Consider the following 23,112-nt stretch of genomic DNA (forward strand, 5'->3'; position numbering starts at 1 on the left):
AGGAGGTTTCATAAGTATAAGAAGCTGAAATTAAAACAAAATTCTCAGCATTTCAAATTTCAGAAAATATTGGTACCTTAGACTGACAAAGAAAGAGAGAGTTTGCAATCAATCTATAAAGTTCGTTGTGTGGTTCCTTTCTTTTAAATGCAATAAAGATAAGGCAGTCTCTCAGCTCCTCAGTAGCTCTACACAGCTAAAACTGAAATCATGCAGAAACTGCCTTTTGTGTCTGAGAAAGATCCAGAATGCTTTTTAACATTATGAGAAGTACAAAGCCTTATCTCTGTTATGATATGCAATACATATAACATCTTGGTAAACTGACATGCATTTAACCAGAATGGCTTCAAAATTCACTAGGTACCATTGCAAGAAAATCTGATATATTGCTCAGTCCATTTAGAAACAAGTAACACTTCACCTTTTCCAGTCAACATCATGTCTTGAATTACTGACGGCTCATCCATCTGTAATATTGGCAACAGTTCCTTAATTTTTGAACTACCACCTCTTTGTGCCTTCTTTCACCTGTAACTTAGAAGGTAAACCAATGACCTCCTTACTAATATCCCAACAGTTTTTTACATCTTCTAGAGTAATTCCATTCAACTGTGGACTAATCATAAAGGCCATGACCCATTTGACTGAAGCTCATCGAGAAAGTGTCAAGGTCTTCCTGCATTATAGTCAAACGTGTGCTAAACTCGTGAAGTAATCCTCTTGTTCTACTTAGTACTGGTGAAAGCTTCCAATAAAATATTTTTCTGTTTCAGGACACAAATATCAGAAAGCTGTATATCAACCACCCATCTCCCAGCCTATAGTGTTGCTTGGGGTTCTTGTGCCCCAGGTGCAGGATCTGGCACTTGGCCTTGTCGAACCTCATACCGTTGGCCTCAGCTCATCAGTCCAGCCTATCCAGATCTTCCTGCAGAGCCTTCCTACCCTCCAGCAGACTGACACACGCACCTAACTTGGTGGCGTCTGTAAACTTACTGAGGGTGCACTCAATCCCCTCATCCAGACCATCGATAAAGATATTAAAGAGAACTGGCCCTAATACTGAGCCCTGGGGGACTCCAGGTGGATTTGATTCCATTCACCACAACTCCTTGGACCTGGCTATCTAGCCAGTTTTTAACCCAACAAAGTGTACGCCAGTCCAAGCCAAGAGCAGCCAGTTTCTTGAGGAGAATGCTGTGGGAAATGTTGTCAAAAGCCTTACTGAAGTCAAGGTAGACCACATCCACAGCCTTTCCCTCATCCACCAAGCACATCACTTTGTCATAGAAGGAGATCAGGTTCATCAAGCAGGACCTGCCTTTCATAAACCCATGCTGACTGGGCCTGATCAGCTGCTTGCCCTGCAAATGTCACATGATGACACTCAAGATAATCTGCTCCGTGGGCTTCTCTGGCACTGAGGTCAAAGTAAAATGCCTATAGTTTCCCAGGTCAATCTTCCAGCCCTTCTTGTAGATGGGTGTCACGTTTGCTAGCCACCAGTTGACTGGGACCTCCCCTGATAGCCAGGACTGATGATAAATGATGAAAAGTAGCTTGGCCATTCCTTCCACCAGTTCTCTGAGCACCCTCGGGTGGATCCCATCTGGTCCCATCAACTTATGTACATCTAAGTGCTGTAGCAAGTTGCCAACCATTTCCTCGTGGATTGTGAGGGCCACATTCTGCTCCCCATCCCCTTCCACCGGTTTAGGGTACTGGGTATCCAGAGAACAACTGGTTTTGCCACTAAAGACTGAGGCAAAGAAGACATTAAGCACCTCAACCTTTTCCTAATCTCTCGTCAAAAAGTTTTCCCCCACATCCAGTAAAGGATGGAGATTCCCTGTAGTCCTCCTTTTCGTGTTAATGTATTTAGAAAAACATTTTCTGTTGTCTTTAACAGCAGTAGCCAGATTGAGCTCCAGATGAACTTTGGCCTTTCTAATTTTGTCTTTACACATCCTTAAAACATCCTTATAGTCCTTCTGAGTGGCCTGCCCTCTTTTCCAAAGACCATTAACCCTCTTTTTTTTTCCTAAGCTCTAGTCACAACTTTCTATTCAGCCAGGCTGGTCTTCTTCCACGCTGGCTCGTCTTTGGGCACATGGGGACAGACCACTCCTGCACCATCTAGATTTCCTTCTTGAGAAGTGCCCAGCCTTCCTGGACTCCTCTGCCTTTCAGAACCACCTCCCAAGGGACTCTGCCAACCAGTGTCCTGAACAGCTCAAAGTCTGCCCTCCAGAAGTCCAAGACAGCAGTTTTACTGGTCCCCCTCCTGGCTTTGCCAATAATAGATAACTCTATCATTTCGTTGCCACTCTGCCCAAGACAGCTCCCAACCACCACATGTCCCATCAGTCCTTCTCTGTTTGTGAACAGAAGGTCCATCAGGGCACCTCCCCTGGTAGGCTCACTAACCAGCTGTGTCAGGAAACTATCTTCCACGCTCTCCAGAAACCTCCTAGACAGTCCTAGACTGCTTCCTCTGAGACATATTGCATTTCCAGGATATGTCTGAGAAGTTGAAGTCCCTCATGAGGACAAGAGATAACAATTTCACAACTTTTGCCAGCTGCCTGTAGTATTCCTCACCCGTCTCCTCATCCTGGTTTGGCGGTCTGTAACAGACCCCAGCCAGGATGCTTGCCTTTTTGGACTTCCCACCGATCCTAACCCATAGGGACTCAACCTTATCATTCCCAGACTCAGTCTTGAGTTCCACAACATCAAAACACTCTCTAATATAGAGAGCCACACCATCACCCCTTCTGTGCTGCCTGTCCTTCCTGAAGAGTCTATAGCCAGTCATTTCATCACTCCAGTCATGGGAGTGGTAGCTTCTTATGTAAGTATCTATTCAGCTTTGTACTTCTACTTTTCTGACATAGCTCTGCTTTCTGTATATGTTAGTATGTAACATTGTAGTGTTATTCTTTGTCACAGTGACTGAAGATATTACTCAGATAAAATCAGAAATCAATCCCCATCATATAAGGTTTTAGAACATAGAGAACAAGAAAGAAACAGAAAAACAAACAAACAAACAAACAAAAAAAATAGGCACATTGGACTAAAAAGCCAAAAGAACAGTTGCTGGGATCAACAGAAAATTATATTTTATGACTTTACAGTCAAGTAAACACTTTGAAAGTACTAAAGCTTACATGAATACATGTAATGCCAGAGCAGCCAATTATTTTAATATCAACATTTATCATGCTTCTACATAACGTAGTGCGATCCCATTAATTAATTGAAAAAATAGTAACTATTTTGCGCTTTTAAAACAGAAGTATAATAACATAATGATATATAGCAGGAATGACTTTGTAGCCAAAGATCTAAACGGTTAAGCAGAGTCACATTTTTATAAAATTTCTCTCTCTCTCTCTCTCTCTAATATATATATACATTTATATATATATAAGCATGATTATTTCATAAAGCATATTAAGAAGTCAGTTTTCTGTTTTCCCCTGATTTCCTACTGAAGTCAGAATGAACATCAGCATTAAAAATAATAATAATAATAATAATAATAATAATAATAATAATTTAAAAAGTTAAATACGAAGAACCTTCCATCTCAAGATCATTTAAAAATAACTTTACTTTTAAGAGTTAACTTTGGTCCCTTTCTCCCCTTTTCAGGAAACTCTATCTCCACCATGGTTACAGCATCCTTCCTGGTTTGTCTATCTTCCTCTTCACATCTGCCCAACTGTACAGAAGCTAAATTTGCTCAAGGAAGGGGCAATCTCCCCTTCTTCCAGAACTGGTGGTTGAAGATACCGAGACTTGGCAAGCAGCTACATCTCCTTCATGCTGATCTCATTCCAAATATTATTAATATTTATATTAAACAGCTTAATAAACGATATTCAATCTGTCCCAAGGATTTTCACATTGATTATATCTGTTACATTTATAGAATAGTAACAGAAAAATGGCCCATATAAAATCTGAAATGAAAATAATGTTATTTGTGCTCAAAGTGTTTCATTGCAGATTTAAAAGAAATAACATATTTTTTTGTTTATGTTTTTGCTTGTTTTGTTTTGTTTTGTTTTGGTGGGGAAGAGAATTTGTTTCACAGGCAAATATTTCTCATCAATTACCTGAAAACTGAAATTTTTTAGCTAGAACACAAATTCTGCATAGAATTTTATGAAATCTGCAGGTCTTCTCTGTTGCTTGCTCACAGGACTTTGAGTGGACTATTTTTCCTATGATCTAGAAATGCCAAGGACTCTTAAAATGCACTGTCCAGAATTTGAAGAAGAACTATTACTGACAAATATATATATATATATATGTATAATTTAATATATATATATGTATTAAACATCATGATTTTTTTTTTCCAATACGGGAAATGGGCAAGAACTGAGAATGCACACCCCCTTCAGTGGAGAAATTGCAATGTACATGGATAAAAGTTGGAAATTTTCTTGCCCTTTTTGGCTACATTTTGGCTAGGAGTTTAAATAGTTCATTGTTTAGTAACAATTTCAAATTGTTTCAAATTCGGTTATTAGTGTTTATTAGGCATTTGTTAATTTATTTTCTTAATCTCTGAATTTTGTGGAAGACTACAGTTTCTAGAGTACACATACTTTTGGTGTTTCTGGTTTCATTACTCAGAAATCATACAGTCAAATGCTATAATCCTAAACATTTAGCTGTGCTGTCACTCCAACTAATGAAATCTCTGAGGATGCTTTGGCATCTTCTATTAACAGGAAAATGCTTAGTTCCCCTTACTGTCATCTGTCAGGTCTATTCAGTCACAGCTGCTGAGTAGCTAAATTTGTTACCACACAATACTTTCTTATTTCTTCTTTGACTCACAACTTTCTTTCAGAAGGTAAGTTATGTTTCACTCAACTATTCTCAGACTAATATCTTTTGTTAAGTGCACTGGATGCTTCTTTAGGTTCTGCTTATAATCTGTGAAGAAATGGTGCTACAGAGAGTGAGTGGGAGCATCATAATCAGGCTCTGTCACAGAATCTCAGCGTTAACCTTTTTCACTATATTGAGTACAGGTGAAATTGAGTGGGATGAATACTCTGCAGAATAAAGAGTTGTTATCAGTCTTTATTAACTAATTTGCTTGAGGATTGTTTGTTTCACTGTTTCTTCTACCATCTTGCCAAGCTGGTGAAGAGAGCTTTAAACTAAAGCTGCTAGCAGAGGTGAGCATTGAAGGCAGCATCAGCAGTGGCTGTTTAGATACAGGAAGATGAGCACAGGTTAGCAGAACAGCATCTGAAGAGCAGCATGAAGGAATGCCATACTATAAAACAGTTTCAGTAGAAGCCCAAATTAAATGTCTTCAGAAAAAATGCATGTAACATGGCAAATAAGCAATGGGAACTGGAATTTTTAGCCCAGTCTCAGGTCTCAAACATCATAGGCCTCAGTGAGACATGGTGGGATGGCTTTAATATTTGGAGTACTGAGATGTATAGCAACAGGTTTTCAAGAGAGGCAGGGAAGGAGAGGACGCAAGGTAGCCTTCTGTGTTGTAGGTCTTTATATAGAGCTTAGTGATGAAAGGGTCAATTGTCTCTGGGTAAGAGTCAGGGGAAAGGCCAACAAGATACTGTGGATGGATTATGTTATAGACTACCCAACCCAGATGATGAAGCAGATGAAAGCACGTTAATCATGAGTCAGGAATGTGCTCTACTGCCCAAGAAGGCCAATGATATTTTGGGGTTACCTTTGGAAGAGTGTTGCCATTGGGCTGAGGGAGGTGATCCTTTCCCTTTACTAAGCATTGGTGAGGCTAGAACTGGAGTACTGTGTCCAGTACTGGGCTTCCTAGTACAAGAGGTACGTGGAGCTCCTGGAGAGAGTCAAAAAGTTTTTGAGTGCGTAAATCATCTTAGGCATATGAAAACATATCATTAATGTCACTGAAATAATTCAGATATATGTGTGTAAACTACATAGTGTGCTTTGGAATTATACAAAGGAAATACTTGTTTTCTGTTCAGTGAAATATCAATAATTCTATATCATTATTTTTTTTAATAAGTTCTTATTCAGGTGCTATGGGATTCTTCCCATAAACATTTTGTGTGTGTGTGATTTGTGTGTGTTCATTTTTTGCATCACTACTTTCCTCATTTTCAGAGTTATAAACATTTACTTTTCCTGCATATTTCCTATATAAAACCTATTTTATTTTCCTATAAAAAAAATAATTTGCCATTTGTTATTATGGTTCAGATTTACATAATTTCCTTTATATGTACTTAATGCTCTATAAACTGTTTCCAATTGGTAATTTGAAATTGTCATTAGAGTCTTGATGCTCTCAAAATCAAGATGATTTTATATAAATCATAAAGTATCTTAGCAAGTGTCATAGACTAAAGTGTCATAGTACATTATTCTCTTACAATATAACTACTTTGCTTTTTGTTACAAATCTTTGCTTATTGTTTTCCAATGGATTTTCAGTCCAGTGGTGGTATTTGTGAACAGAACAAATCAAATTTCTTGAGGGGGCTATTTTACCATGTATTTCAAATGAAATATCACACTAAAATTTTCTGTGATTTTTCTCCTCATCTATCCTTCTATCCATCTAGCCTTTTGTGTGTGTGCGTGTATGTTCTTTTCCCACTTCTTTTATCTTGTCATCTAAAAATATCTCTTCTAGTTTTTCAAATGTCCACTAACAAGGATTAGGCTAACTACGTATGAATCTTCAGATAAAGAAGAAAGAGATCTGTTTTACTTAGATTAGTGATAGTCACTCTTAGACTTTTTCTCTTGACTGTTTAAATATATCAAAATTCATGGAAGGTTTTATAATATTTTTTCTAAGTTTCTTATATAGCAAAATTTTGCACAAGGCTGTCTCACAGATTCTAGTGCCCTCTACTGTGCTACAATTTCAATTATTTATTTATTTTTTCCAAATCCACCAGATCCTAATATGTACCACATAAACAAACTGAATATTTACCTGGATCTGAACAACATCCAGATAGGACAGGGGGCACAGCAGTAATTATGCAGCATACATGCTGCGTACACTCAACACCACGAGTGTGGTACCCACATGTATACACATTTAAGAGCCACTGTGCCCCATGTATGGGTTTTTGGATGACACAGGTCTTGGCACATTTACCTTTAGACTTCTGTATGGAATGTCTCGAAAGTGGTAGTCTCTATAGGAGAGTTGAGAGGTGTCCAAGAAACATGAACAAATGATTTGGTGTGTATCTGCTGGCACCCCAGCATCTGGGAGTGAAAATATTGCACCATTAATAGTGCCACAAGCATGGGTTTAAATTGTTGCAGCTTTCTTTCATGCTGTTCACATGATGTCTGAAGGATAAGACCAATAAATGTACGTATTTTAGGATTTTTTGGGTGAGGATCAGAGAGTGAGGGGAAGCAAAGCTGGACTACTACAGATTAGAAAAATATGGGTAAGAAACAGACTCAATGTAAAAGAAAGGGGAGGATGGGGGGGGGGGGGGGGAGGAGAGGGGGAAACGTCCTCAAAACAAAGACAGTTAAAATGTTGGGATAAACAATAATGAGAGGAATGCTTAACTCCTGCCATGTCCATAATTAATCAAGATGTATGGGAGAGGTTCCAGTTCTACAACCAAGTTCAGTGATGCTCAGAGGCATTTTCCCCTGCAGACTTTTCCTTCCCTATCCCTATCCACTCGCAGCTCCTAATTCTATTATTGACCACTTGAGGATTAACAGATTGTATGCAGGGAAGGAGGGGGGAAGTCCCATTTAATCATATTTTCCATTTTTGCTTTGAATTAGTATTACAAATTTTGCTTTCAAATATTTGTAAGTTTTGTCAAACTGTGTGCTGTGTTGAGCCCTGCATATATTTTTTCTTTTGGATTTTATACCAACATTAGCAAAAAATCTTTTAATCGATTCTTACATTTTTCTATTTTGAGTTTAAAATGTCGCTTGCAAAAGGAGTTTTGATAGCCTTTTTTTAATTATTCTCTTTCTTAATTTTGATTTATTTGAGGATTTTTTTTTTTAGAATTTTCCTCTTAAAACATTTTTTCCAAGCTGTTATTAATTTTCTTAAAATTATTCACAGCTACTCATCTGATTTTCAGAGTCCTTTTGTTTAGTTCGACTTTCTTTCTGAATAAAAGCATTCTGCTGATGTGTATAGTATTTAAATAATAAAAGTATATTTCCCTAATCCTGAAATTTAGAGCTTTCTTTTGTTCAACGGTTCAAGTATAAAGGGTTTGCATTCTCTCTCTCTCTCTTTTTTTTTTTTTTTTTTTTTTTTTTTTTTTTTTTTTTTAAGCAATGTTTTAATGAATGACACAATTCAAAGGTCTAAAACTTCTGCATGTAGAGCTTCAGTTTTCATTAATTATTAGAGTTCCTTGGTTTAGGTCTTTAAATTAGCTTGGTCTTTAAATTGGATTTTTTTAGTTTGAGGTTACTTCAAGCTGAGTTTTATCAAGTAAATGGTGAGCATATCTACCCAGTGTAAGTTGTGTTTTGTGTCTTATTTTTTTCAGTATGACTTGGAACTAGCTGTGCAAAAGGATTTAACATGGAGAGGAAAAAATATTACTTGCATGCCAGTTTCCTTCACTTTATCCTATTTTATACATATGGAATACAAGGGGCCAGAGGCTGATTCTGGGGCATGCTGTTCTAAGTTCACTATATCAGAAGCTACACTGAATCAATGTTCAATGCAAAGTTCATTACCTGGAGAGGAAAAGGCTCCAGGTAGACCTCATTGCATGTCTAGATGGAGATGTAGCTTTCTACGTGGGCATCTGTCCATGTGATAGGGTAAAGGTGAATTGTTTTAAACTAAAAGAGGATATTAGGAGGAAAATCTTTACTCAGAGTGGTGAGGTAGTGGAACAGGGTGTTCAGAGTTGTGCATGCTCCATCCCTGCAGGTGTTCAAGGCCAGGTTGGACAAGGCCCTGGACAACCTGATCTAGAGGGTGACAGCCCTGCCTATAGTAGGGAGGTTGGAACTAGGTGATCTTTAAGGTCCCTTCAAACACAGGCTATTCTATGATTGTAAGGTAGCAGTACTTTTTTGGTTGGTTGGTTAGTTGGTTGCTATTTGTTGTTTGTTTGCTTGCTTGTTTTTTTTTTTCATTCTTACATGTGCAACAACTCTCTGTCTTGTTGCCAAAGTTGTATTAACCTCTTTAAGCTCAGAACATCTATTAGATGTTTGGGAATATATATATATATATATTTATTTATTTATATTATATATATATATATACATTTATATATATATATATTAATTATCAAGGTTCCTTTTTAAGTTTTATTTTCAGTTCATTTTTCCTACTTATTTGTGGTGTTTAACTTAACTCACTAAAGCTTCCCTGAGTACCATCTGATAGATATCATTGTTGCTTTTACAAGCCTGTGTGCCAGAAGAAAACATCTGGTTTTAAGTGACTGTGGATTAGGCCAACTCTCTGATCTGAGTCCTGGGAAGCTAGAACATAGAGCAGGCAAAGCCTTTCCTTTTATGTACATAGCACAAAAGACATCTCTGTTTATTATTTACTTTAGAAAAGCTATCAAAGTGTAAACAGAATGTAAAATAAAAAAAAAATAAATAAATAAAAATCTAAATATCACAAAAGCTCTTAATAACTCAGTGGTGACAGGTACCATTTGTGGTATTATCAGGAAATACCATACTATGTGCTAAAGAAATAACATGGTCCCCATGCGGTAACAATGGTAATATCACACAGTAATTTGACTAAACAATGTTGCTTTTACATGCTGCTAAAGTAGCAAAATACTTGAGCCCCTAATGTGTACAGAAATGGGAAGGTGCCTATAATGCCCGAGAGTTTTACCCTATAGTGTAAAAGCATATGTTAAATCAAGTATTCTATTATTATATATATAAAAGTCTTCATTAACATGGAATTGCAACTCTTGTGCTTTTGGCCTCCCACTTAAGGCTGCTCACAGGTGTTCTGTAGAAGGAACTGACAGTGGTTTTGCTCTGACAGTTTGGAATCAGCATAGTGGGGTATTCTTTTCTTTAAACAAATGACATTAGGATCTTCCCCCCACACCCTGACAGTTACTTTTGTTTTGTTTTGTTTTGTTTTGTTTTTTCCCCACACAAGTGGAAAACTAGAAAGAATGATTTGGATTCATGCTGGAAATGCAATTTTGGAGGTTACAGCCCTTATTCCAAGCATGACTGCATTAAAAGAAATATGACAAATGAGACAAGGGAAACCATTCTAGATACTAATTTCTGGAAAATGTGTTCTGGTTCTGTTGGTATGTCCCATTTCTGTAGCTTTTCATAGAGCATTGCAAACAGTATTTCTAGCCTTTGAGAATTAACTAGAAATACGAATGTAATTTCTCATGTTATATTGACACATTTTATTCCAGTCCTGGACAGAAATACCAGCACGAAAGACTTTCATGTGGTAATCTTGAATAAGTGTTCATAAAAGGAAGTTTCCACTGAAAGTTTCCACAGCAGTACTGAGAAAATTCCACAACGTTTTGAAAGATCTTTAGAGAAAAATGTTACAAGAATCATATTATACACTACATTTTAAGTAAACATTGCAAATATGTTTTACTCAGATGGGCAGCCGAGAACCACCACAACCGCTCTCTCACTCCCCCTCTCCTCAAAGAGGAAGGGGGAGAAAATACAACACAAAGAACTCGAGGTTTGAGATGAGAAAGGTTTAATTAAAGGGAAAGGGAATGGGGAGGAAAAAATTAAACAAAAGAAACAGTATGTCCGCGCGGAAGCACAGAGAGAGGGAAAAAAAAATTATTCTCTACTTCCCATCAACGAGCGATGTTTGGCCACGTCCTGGGAAGCAGGGCCTCAAAATGCGTAGTGGTTGTTCAGGAGGAACAGCCCCCTCCCCCACGAGAGCCCCCCCTTTTATTGCTGAGTGTGACATCAGGTGTTATGGAATATCCCTTTGGTTGGTTTAGGTCAGCTGTCCCGGCAATGTCCCCTCCCCATCACTTGCCCACCCCCAGCCTGCTGGTTCTTGGGGGCTTGGAAGTAGTCCTGATGATGTGCCAGCACTATGCAGCAACAGACACAACACTGGAGTGATATCAGTGCTGTTCCAGCGACGAGTGCAGAGCACAGCACTGTGTGGGCTGCTGCAGGGAAAAGGTGACTCCAGCTCAGACAGACCCAACACACTACCTCAAATGTAAATTAACTGAGAGTTACTTACAATTAGTCTCAAATTCATGTTCTTTTTTTTCTCCTTCTATCTTTATGTATGTGCTTCCAATAGCATAGAAGTATTTTCTTTAATAAAAACTTTTTAATTTGAGAGTATGTGTACAGTTCTGCTGAGCAGCATGGTTGCTTTCAGAAACTGGAAGGCTAACAGACTTATATAATCCTTCTAGTTTTGACATGTGAAAGTCAAAGCTCTGTGGGAGCTTTGCTAGCTCTGCATTGAATTCTGTGGATTTAGTGATGTCCAGCGATGCACCTGTGGAGTAACTCAACTAAAATCAGTGTGTAAAACCTATGGGAGATAGATTTGGATATATTTAATTCATGTTTTATTCTTCAATTAATATCATAATTTTATGTGGATTATTTCTTGACAAGCAAATCTGTAGAAACCTGTTCAGAGCCCCAACAAAGCCTCAGTTGTTTCCAGCAGATAAAATGAGAACAAAGTAGAACAAAAAATAATAGTCAGGAAATTAAACCAATTCAGTGTGTCTGAGATACTCAGATGTATAATCAGTGCTGACTAGGATAGAGAGAAATTCATCTTAAATCCATCTTAAATTCATCTTAAATTCCAGCTTTATATACTCCTTCCATTACTCTATGCAGATTAATTGGTACTTTGTGCTGTGTAACCCCATGAAGAAATTCATCCTTATAGCCAGGCTAATGCTGTTAATTAAAAGTAAATTAATGTTAATGTTAAAAGTAAATATTGTTAATGGCTGTTCTGTACTTCCAGAACAGCAGTGCAAAGCAAGTGGATCATACTAGTTAATATGAACAATAAAAATTATAAACATGGACATTATATCATTTTGTTGACCCATTTGCCAATGCATAAACACCTTCTCCAGCCTGATTTTAAAAATCCAAGGTGTAAAAAAGCTTTTCTTGTTAGTGTCTGCTAAAATTTCTGTTTTGACTCTAGTGAGCATTTTCCTGTGCTTAATTTCTGCAAATATTTGTTAAGTCATTAAATGAAGGTGTTCATGAAATCTATGATTTGGTGTCAGATCAGTTTTACTGGAAGAGAGAGCACAAAGTCATCTGTTTGATAACTACTATTACTCCTTGAATATCAGGTTCTCCATGTAAACCATGCAAGACCATGGTTACACTGTCTCTGTTCCCTAAATTCTAAGAAAAGGTGAAGGCAGTATGGAGCTGTTTGGATGTACAACACGAGTTGCAGTATGCACCCTGACTTGAAGGACAATATGAGACAGACAGTTCCCTTGGGGATAGTGGTTCCTTCAAGCTATGGTGCACAATGTACCTTAATGCCATCAGGCTACCGAGGGACAGAGCTCATCTGTATCTCTGGAGTGACAGGGGGATCCCAACAACTAACTACTGGAAGATGAAGTGAGTCTAACTGGGAATGAGTGGAAAAAGCATCCCATTGTGACTGGCCCAGAGGCTCCTTGCATCCTTGGCATAGACTACCTCAAGAGAGGGTACTTCAAAGATCCAAAAGGATACCGGAGGGCTTTTGGCATAGCTGCTTTGAGCACAGAGATTAGGCAGCTGTCTACCCTGCCTGGCCTTTCAGAAGTCCCTTCCGTTGTATGATTGCTGAAGGCTGAAGAACAACAGGTACCAATTGCTACTACAACGGTGCACCGACAGTAATATCGCACCAACCATCCCTGATTCCCATCCATGAGTTGGTTCACCGTCTGGAGAGTCAAGGAATGATCAGCAAGACTCGCTCACCCTTTAATAGTCCTATATGGCCAGTGCAACAGTCTAATGGCGAGTGGAGGCTAACAGTGGACTATCAAGGCCTGAATGAAGTCACGCCACTGTTGAGTGCTGCAGTGCTGGACATGCTAGAACTTTAGTACGAACTAGAGTCAAAGGCAGCCAAGTGGTATGCCACAATTGATATTGCTAATGCATTTTTCTCCATCCCTTTGGCAGCAGCATGCAGGCCGCAATTTGCTTTCACTTGGAGGGGCATCCAATACACCTGGAATTGACTGCCCCAGGGGTAGAAACACAGCCCTACCATTTGCCATGGACTGATCCAGTCTGCACTGGAACAAGGGGAGCTCCTGAGCACCTGCAGTACATCGATGACATTATCGCGTTGGGCAATACAGCAGAAGAAGTTTTTGAGAAAGGGAAGAAAGTAATCCAAATTCTCCTGAAAGCTGGTTTTGCCATTAAACAGAGTAAGGTCAAGGGGCCTGCACAGGAAATCCAGTTCTTGGGGGTAAAATGGCAGGATGGATGTCACCATAATCTAATGGATGTGATCAATAAAATAACAGCAATATCTCCGCCAACTAGCAAAAAAGAAATGCAAGCTTTCCTAGGCCTTGTGAGATTCTGGAGAATGCATGTTCCAGGCTATAGTCAGCTTGTGAGTCCTATATATCGAGTAACTTGAAAGAGAAACTATTTCAAGTGGGGCCCCGAGCAACAACAGGCCTTTGAACAAATCAAACAAGAAATAGCTCATGCAGTAGCCCTTGGGCCTGTCCGTACCGGACCAGCTGTGCAAAACATACTTTATACTGCAGATGGGGAGCATGGCCTCACCTGGAGCCTCTGGCAGAAAACCCCAGAAGAAACTCGAGGTCAGCCTCTGGGTTTCTGGAGTTGGGGCTATCAAGGATCAGAAACCAATTATACCCCAACTGAAAAAGAGATACTCACAGCATATGAGGGTGTTCGAGCTGCTTCAGAAGTTGTGGGTACAGAAGCACTGCTCCTCTTGGCACCGCGGCTACCTGTGTTACGTTGTATGTTCAAAGTGAAAATTCCCACTACACACCATGCAACTGATACTACATGGAGTAAGCGGATAGCGTTAATTACACAGCGGGCTCGAATGGGAAAACCTAATCGCCCAGGAATCCTGGATGAGATTATGGACTGGCCTGAAGGCAGAGATTTCGGAGTGCCAACAGAAGAGGTAACCCATGCTGAAGAGGCACCACCATACAATGAGTTGCCAGAAGACAGAAAGCAGTATGTGTTGTTTACTGACGGATCCTGCTGTGTGGTAGGGAGCCATCGGGAATGGAAAGCTGCTGTGTGGAGTCCCACACGACGAGTTGTGGAGGCCATGGAAGGGGAAGGCGAGTCGAGTCAGTATGCAGAAGTAAAAGCCATACAACTATCCGTAGAGATCACCGAAAGAGAAAAATGGCCAGCATTGTATCTCTACACTGACTCACGGATGGTGGCAAATGCTCTGTGGGGGTGGCTGCAGCAATGGAAACAGAGCAACTGGCAGCGAAGAGGTAAACCTATCTGAGCTGCTACCCTGTGGCAAGATATTGCTGCCCGGGTAGAAAACCTGAATGTAAAAGTACGTCATGTAGATGCCCACATACCCAAGAGTCGCGCTACTGAAGAACATCAGAACAACGAAGAAGTGGATCGAGCTTCGAAAATCAAAGTGGCTCAGGTGGACCTAGACTGAGAACATAATGGTGAGCTGTTTGTAGCTCGATGGGCCCATGAAACATCAGGACATCTGGGGAGGGATGCCACTTACAGAAGGGCTTGTGATTGAGGGGTGGACTTGACCATTGAGGCCATCACACAGGTTACCCATGAGTGTGAGACCTGTGCTGCAATCAAGAAAGCCATGAAGGTAAAATATCCCTGGAACAGGGGGAGATGGCTAGGGTTTCAATATGGTGAGGCCTGGCAAATTGACTATATCGGACCACTCCCACAAACCCGCCAAGGCAAATGCTACATACTCACCATGGTAGAAGCAACTACTGGGTAGCTGCAAACATACTCTGTAAACCATGCCACGGCCCGAAACACTATCTTGGGCCTGGAAAGACAAGTATTGTGGTGTCATGGTACACCAGAGAGAACTGAGTCTGACAATGGGAGTCATTTCCGAAACAATCTTGTTACCTCCTGGGCCAAGAGGCATGCTATTGAGTGGGTGTACCACATCCCTTATCACCCACAAGCCTCTGGGAAAGTTGAGAGGTACAAAGGACTGTTAAAGACTGTGTTACAAGCATTGGGTGCTGGGACATGGAAACAATGGGACATAAATCTACCAGAAGCCACTTGGCTAGTTAACGATAGGGGGTCTGACAGCCATGCTGGTCCTGCTGAAACAAAACCCCTACACACTGTGAAAGGAGCTAAAGTTCCCATAGTGCATGTAGGAAGGTGGATGGGGAAGACAGTGTGGGTTGCTCCTGACTCAGGAAAAGGCAAACCCACTCATGGGATTGTCTTCGCCCAAGGACCAGGGTATACCTGGTGGGTCATGCAAAAGAATGGGGATATCAAGTGTGTGCCTCAAGGAGATTCGATCTTGAGAGAAAACTAATCTGTAATCTAAGTTATACATGTATGTTGTAGGAAGACACTGCAGGATAAACAACAGGTCAACTTTGCAAGGAGCTGGGCAGTACAACAAGGACTTGAGCTAAGCTGGTGCTGGCGTCCAGACATCCAACTCCACCTGCCCTGAGTGGCCACTTTGGCAGATGAAGACCTAATCATCAACAGTTCTTATGAATATTTTCCAAGAAAGACTTATGGAATGAAAAGATACACCTGCCTATTAATCCTGTCCTGTTAAATCCTTGTCCTGTTAAAGGACAAGGAATAATGATGAGAATACTTGTATGCTAAAGTATGAGGATCTGAGTGTGACACAGATGTTATGGAATAAGGGGTGGAGGTTGTACTGGGTCTGGCTGGAATGTTAACTTTCCCGGCAGCAGCCCATACAGTGCTGTACTCTGCACTTGTAGCTGGAACAGCAGTGTTATCACACCAGTGTTGTGTCTACTGCTGAACAGTGCTGCCACAGCATCAGGCCTCTCTCTAACCCTCCTAGGGGGTGGGCAAAAAGTGAGAAGAGAAACATCACCAGGGCAGCTGACCTAAACCAACCATACCATATGATGTCACACTCAGCAATAAAAGGTGGAAACAGGAAGAAGAGGGGAGGGGTCAGCGCTCGTTGTGAAAATGTCGGTCCTCCTCCCGAACACTGGCTACATGCTTTGAGGCCCTGCTTCAAGGACATGGTCAATCATCGCTCATTTGTGGGAAGTAGAGAGTAATTTCTTTCCTCTGCACTTCCACATAGCCTTCATTTGTTTTGTTTGTTTCCCTCCCTTTTTTTTCCCTTTCCCCCTCCCTTTTCCCCCTTCCCTTTTTATTTCCCTTTAGTTAAATTGTTTAGTTCATAATAATCTTTCTTTAATTATTATTATTACTTCCCTTCAATTAAATTATCCTTATCTCAACCCATGAGTTGTTCTTTGCTTTATTTCTCCCCCTCCTCATCTAAGGAGGGGGAGTGAGAGAGCAGTTGTGGTGTTTAGCTGCCCAGCACGGTAAAACCACCACAATGGACAACATCCCAGAGAGTAGAACAGCCCTTTGAGACTGAAAGGAACAAAGAAATATTGTTTTCTAAGTAAATTAAATATAACAGTAATCTGAGATTCTGAAGAATAAAACTTACAACATAATTTGAATATAATGTACATCTATATGCTTTAGCCTTTGTAGTCTTGTGGTGAGCAGGTCTGTGCCCCACTTAAGTGTGACAAATATATCTGAAGAAAAGGTAGTTGTATTCTAAATTTGTCTGAGCACAGAAACTGCCAAAACAGACTATTCTTTCCAGTTCAGGTATTTCTACCTGAACTATATCATACTAGAATAAGAGGTCAGTGACTGAAGCCTCAGGGAGGAAAAAAGTTTATTTTAAATTTATTTTGTGCTGTCTTTCTCTGTTCACTCTTAACATCGAGGCAAAATCGAAGAGAGGAAAAGCAAGGTTAAAAATTACTTTACTTAGAGTGCCTAAGTAATTCCTTTTGGCCTTGGTAAGAGGGACAATTCAGTTAAACCTAACCTAACTTTTACTATTTGTTTATTTATTTTAATTAACCAAACAGTCCTTGCTTATTCCCATGCAGTCCACTCAAGCAAAATATCACAGAATCACAGAATCACAGAATTTCTAGGGTGGAAGAGACCTCAAGATCATCGAGTCCAACCTCTGACCTAACACTAACAGTCCCCACTAAACCATATCCCTAAGCTCTACATCTAAAATGTCTTTTAAAGACTTCCAGGGATGGTGATATGCTTAAATGAAGTTGAGTTTGGGGTGCTACAAAAACAAAGATAACTGATAACTGGAGAAAATGTTGGAGAAATGGAAAACTCAGTTTTCATCACTGACTGTTTTCCTGGTATGCTCTCTCTTACTAGGTCTGGGTAAAACTTAGAGGTCCAAATAGCTCCAATAGCTCCTCCCTCAAATACCAGTATAAAATCCAGATTCCAGTCACTCTGAATTTCTCTGTTTGCACCTTAGTAGCTAACATATCTTCCTTGGAGAAAACTCACATGAAACAAAACTTCCAAAAGAAGAGCAAACTATTCATGATAAGGAAGGCAAATTATCCCTGAAAACTGTGTTCAAGGTTTCTTGCAAAAATCACTTAAAAAATTTCCAAAGATGTTTTATTTGACATTCCCTAGGGAACATGAGACTAGAAAATGGCCTCAAAAGCATGCAATAACAAATAGAACTAATCACTTAGTCACTTATTAATGAGGCTATATCGCATTAAGGGGTGTAACTGATTAACCGTTATGGGTCCAGTCAGATTCAGGGTACTGAACTATCACAATCACTGATTCACCAATAACACATTAACCGTTAGGGGTCTGGTCGGATTCAGAGCACTGAACTACCACGGTCACAGATTCACCAATAACGTATAACCACCCTTACTCTAGTCGTATTTAATGAGAACTGTCACGGCTAGGAAGAATGCAATCAAGTGCAATTTATTACAGCAACAGGTACACAGGTCCTTTGGATTGCCAGCAATAGTTACTGTCTGAAAAAGCAAGCTAGCATGCATGAAATGCACAGGTTGACACAGGTGCACAGCCTGGAAATTAACATGTTAAAAGGCACAAAGACTCTATAGAGATTTCTAAGTTTCCGCGGAGACACACAGTATAACGAAGTGTTCAAATCTCACCCAAAGGCATCCCAATGCGGGGGAAGAGAGGCTCAGACTGTCGACTGATCCCAGGAGTCAGGAGGTTCTCAGGATGGTGTATTCCCCCGGGATGGTATCTCCCCTGATGGTGGTATCTTCTCTTACAATGGTATCTTCCCTAATGATGGTATCTTCCCTGACATCCCCTCTCTCTTAGGCCAATTTATATTATTTTCTATCTTTTAGGTGGAGCTTGAGTGACTCAAGTCAAGCATGTCTTAGTTATGATTGGTGAAAAGTTTTCCCGTCTCTGTTTAAAGTAATAAAAAAATTCAAAGCAAGAGAAATTCAGAGCGCATTCTCACTGAGGGGTGGTCACACCTTGGAGGCGGGTAGCTTTTGGGATGGAGGTGTGTTTTGGTCTTATAATGATATTATAATGAGCAAAAGTACACTAGGGTCCAGCATTTGTCAAAACATGACAGGTCCTTGGCTCAGGGTAGCAAAGAGTGCAGCTTATCGGTCTCGGTGTGCAAAAAAATAATCAAGTCCCCACCTGGTCACAGAGCCTAGCCGTGGTGTCTCCACTCCACTCTACACTCTGTACTGTTCCTTAGAGCTAGCACACCAGGTTCCCCCAGCATGACAGCATCTAAGGTTGGAAGCCTAGGGAACACTCAGGTAATGCAGCTACACCGTACCCTGAAAGCCTCTTCAATGCTGTACTTTTTCTTTAAAATGTGAATGTTAGTTTTATTTTCCTAGTTACACTGGGCAATTGCACCACAGGATACAGATAGGAATTTTATACAAGACTCCTTAATCCCATTGCAGAGGTCCAGAGACTCACCTGTTTGTCTGATATTTCTACCTCATTGTTCAGTAAGTCATTTATATGATGTGCTTTAAGATTACCAAAACTAGGAATCGAAGTCCTGAAAAGGTATCCATTCCCTTAATATTTCGATCTCCATTTTTAAAGTTTCATTTTCTTTGCATTTAATATTGAAATAGTAATAATAATTTATTTGATTTTATGATTAGTAAATCATTCAAAAGTAGCTGTTATCTAACATTTGTGGATCTGTATCAAGAAAATACATCATAAATAGAATATTGAGGTCTTAAGAGGCAAGTCACCAAGTTATTGGATTTGGTAGTACAGGAGAGGAACAAGAGGTGTGTGAAGCCCCAGGGTGAATTTATACTCAACAGAAGTTCTACTCAGGAAGGAAGATCTATGTCCCAAGTCAATATTCATTTTGGGTAAAATGAGCTCAAGGATAGGGGCTGTCAAAAGAATTTATTCTAGCCTTTGGGGAGACATGTGAAACATCTTGGGAGTTAGCTCAATTTGAAAAATCTCATAAACTGAATAGAGCACAGGAAAAAATGTGCAACACATTTCTAGCTACATAAACACAGAGTGTCTATCTTCCTGTATTGCTCCTTGAACAGATGTTTTGTTGTATTTTGTGATAAAATTGGGTTTTCTTTTTAAACATTTACTTTGGCGTTTGTCTAAATGTTATTTTGGGGGTTGCTTATAAAGTTCAGTCTTTCACATTCTCTATGCATTGGGAAGCCTCAGCTTGAGAATTGTCTTACTTAGCCATCTACAGCATTAATGCTCTATAGAAGTTAGTAGTATGTTTTTTATAAACTGTCTGGAACTCTGAGTGTAAGGATAGACAGACAAGATGGGAAGAAATACTGTTCAATATCTAGCAAGGAATATGCTTCTGAGCTTTTGCAACACTAAAAACACTTTTTTAATATATTGAAGTAGAATGTAATTCCAAGAAAAATAACTGAACTAGTAGCAAAGGTTGTTCTTCATTCTTAATCTTTTTGTCAACACCAATTAAATTCCAGTTACCTCAGCACTACTCTCAAAAAGGTTTTAATAAGAATGGGATTTATTCTTTCAAGAACATAGGCAAGCACCAGGAAACAGAAAGTATATGAAACAGAAAAAAAAGTGTGGGGGAAAAAAAATAAATTTATATATATATATATTCTCCATCCACAGCCTGATTTCTAGTCCTCTAAGAACTCATTTAACTTCAGTTACTATAGTCTGAAAGGAAGCTGTTTTGTTGATGTTGTTGTTTTTTGTTGGTGGTTGGTTAGTTTGTTAGGTGGTTGGTTGGTTTTCAGTTTTCTTGATTCTTAATTGACTGCAAAATATAATATTTAGAAATCTACTCCTTACTACAGTATTTGCCTTGAGGAAACTCTCTGACATCTAAACAGTATATTCTGGGGAATAAAACTGTTACTTTATTTCCCTCCTGTAATTTTGCTGACTTTGGAGACTTTGCTCCAAATCTTCCACAAGAGTGAAGTTTCTCTGCTATTCTTCTCTTGGGTTGTGTTAAAAGAGCTTGTGTTGTTATCTGTTTGTGTTTGTTGTTGTTTGCTTTTTTGTTGTTGTTGTTTTGTTTTGTTTTGTTTTTGGCATTTTCATGGGTCATTTCAAGAAATACTTTAGACAGAATTCAATATATTTTCACATCCTTATTTGAAGGATTGATATATTAATACATTCATATCTGTATTATGCTTGCTTTTCAACAAAATGAATTATTTGCATTCAAATTACTGAATAAAACAATTTTTGTAAGATGAATGTTATCAGTACTAAACACAATAAAATACTGAGCTGGATACATCACAATAAAAATTAATCCAAGCATAAGAGAAGAGAGGATTTTAAAAATCTACTAATTATATTAATATTTTTATCTGTCGTTTGATATTTTATTTTGAGTTGTAGTTGAGTTTCAAAAATGTGTCTGCCATGTCTTTTCTAAAATGAATTCAAAACGAATTTGAAAGCAAAAATTCCCATGCTACAATATCTCTCCTGATGATAATGTGTTAATAAAAAAATACTAGAAGAATCCTGATATGAACAATGACATAATATCCTCTATAAATGTTTGCTGTTTTAAAACCATTCTTAATCAATAACAATACTTGGTACAAATTTATAAAGCCCTATTTCACAGTAATATATAAAAGTGGAAATTGTGCTGGAAATTACAGGGTGGTTTCCTACTGAGAGAATGAAGTAGCGAAACTTTCTTGAAGGACTTGGAACAGAGACAGATGACCTGAAATAGAATTTTATTCTATAAAGGATATGTTTGTTGCTTGTTGTAGCAAGGAGATAAAAGCTTGATCCATTATACATTTGCTAGTCCTATGTTCCTAAAATCATTCTAAGTAGAATTTCCTATGTAATAAGTGTAGGAAATTCTACTTGGAATGACACACTCCTGAAAGGAGAGTGTCAAGAGCATGGAGCTCAACTCTTTTCATTGGTGCCTAGCAACTGGACAAGAAGCAATGGGCACAAACTGAAATACAGGAAGTTCTGGCTGAACATGAGAAAACATTTATTTACAGTTCAGGTGATGGAGCACTGGAACAGGTTGCCCTGAGAGGCTGTGGAGTTTCCTCTGGAGATATTCAAAATATCTCCTGGATGCAATCCTGTACAATGTGCACTAGGTGACCCTACTTGGAAGGGAGGTTGGACTAGACAATCTCTGGAGGTCCCTTCCAACCTCAGCCATTCTGTGTTCTAATAAGAAATAATGGCTAGAATTGCCTTTTAGAAGATTTGCATCCCAATCTCTGTTTTTAAGATGTACATAAAGCTCCGAAAAAGTTAATTATCTGGATGCTACTGTTATAAGTTACCCCCTTAATTAATTTTCAGAGAGCATTGCATTAATAATAGAAAGGAATTTATTGAGTAAGCAACAGCAAGCAAAACAGCGCTGGGCGGCCGGGGAGTCTCGGCTCCGCCAACGGCGCGCACCTCACCCCCGCCAGGGTCCCTTTTTATATCTTGGTAATTCTGGGATTACGCAGCACATCCTGGTATATTCTGCAACTGCGCGCACTGTTGCTAGGGGGTCGTCTCTGTCCCTCTGGTGGTCGTGAAGATGAAGGCCGTAGTCTTCCTCCGCGTTGTGGCTCAACTTCTTTCTTTATTTGGTCATGTTGGCCCAGCGTGAGACAGGAAGGCAAGATGTTGATACACTAGTTTAACAACTTATCAGGAGATGGTTACATGAACTTTGCAGCAGTGTTTTTTTAACAAAAGAGGCTACTGAGATGCAGAAGGAGAGAAGGGGAGGGGGTTCTCTATTTTGTTACATTAAGCAAAAGAATTTTCATAGTGTCTACCAAAGCATTATACAGCTCCTTACTTCAGCAGGGAGTTTTCACAACTCCCGTTCCTCAAACAGAACTCCTTGTTTTTATAATACAAAAGACAATGAACAAACATTTATTGTGTATTACACTACTATACAGTGAGTTTTCAGAATTTCTTTCATCACAACTGTCAGATCCTTTCAGCCGTGACAGTATTTTTCTATGACCTAGGTAGTCCCATACCCACTTACACCATGCAGCTTAAAGAATAGGTTAGACACTAATTTTCTGCTGCTAGTGACTCATCAAATTTAAATGATTTAACTAAAACCAAGTTTTAATATTTTACCTCATTGATCATGTTCCCCATCTGATGTAAATTGGGTAATGATTAATGACAAAATGTTCGTAACTGTACTAGTACTCTTTTGTATAATTTCATTCATAAATTTAACTTCACTTGAAGAGTAAACTTGCAAATAAATATTAATGTGACTTTAAGAAAGATAAAAAAAAAAAAAAAAAAAAAAAAAAAAAAGTTCCCACCTATTTAGCTTTCACATTGCACTGCTGTGAGGGGAAGGACTTGGCACTGGGGAAATTAACTTTGCTTATCCTGAACTTCCCAGACATATGCTGGAAATAAAATACATTCCTGAAGAAGTAGTTTAGGAGGTTCCTG

At 39.1% G+C, this 23,112-nt stretch overlaps 2 long non-coding RNA genes across 2 annotated transcripts in view; both read left to right on the forward strand.

Moving 5' to 3' along the window:
* LOC311430655 overlaps positions 1 to 23,112 on the forward strand; it is an 86,536-nt gene that overhangs the window by 9,004 nt on the left and 54,420 nt on the right. The window lies entirely within an intron of this gene.
* LOC311424654 lies at positions 2,694 to 3,890 on the forward strand. The gene is made up of 2 exons (XR_014686143.1): positions 2,694 to 2,857; positions 3,664 to 3,890. It is a non-coding gene; the product is annotated as an uncharacterized lncRNA (long non-coding RNA).

The sequence above is a fragment of the Aythya ferina genome (assembly GCF_964211825.1).
Source record: "Aythya ferina genome assembly, chromosome: 1".
NCBI classification, from domain to species: Eukaryota; Metazoa; Chordata; class Aves; order Anseriformes; family Anatidae; genus Aythya; species Aythya ferina.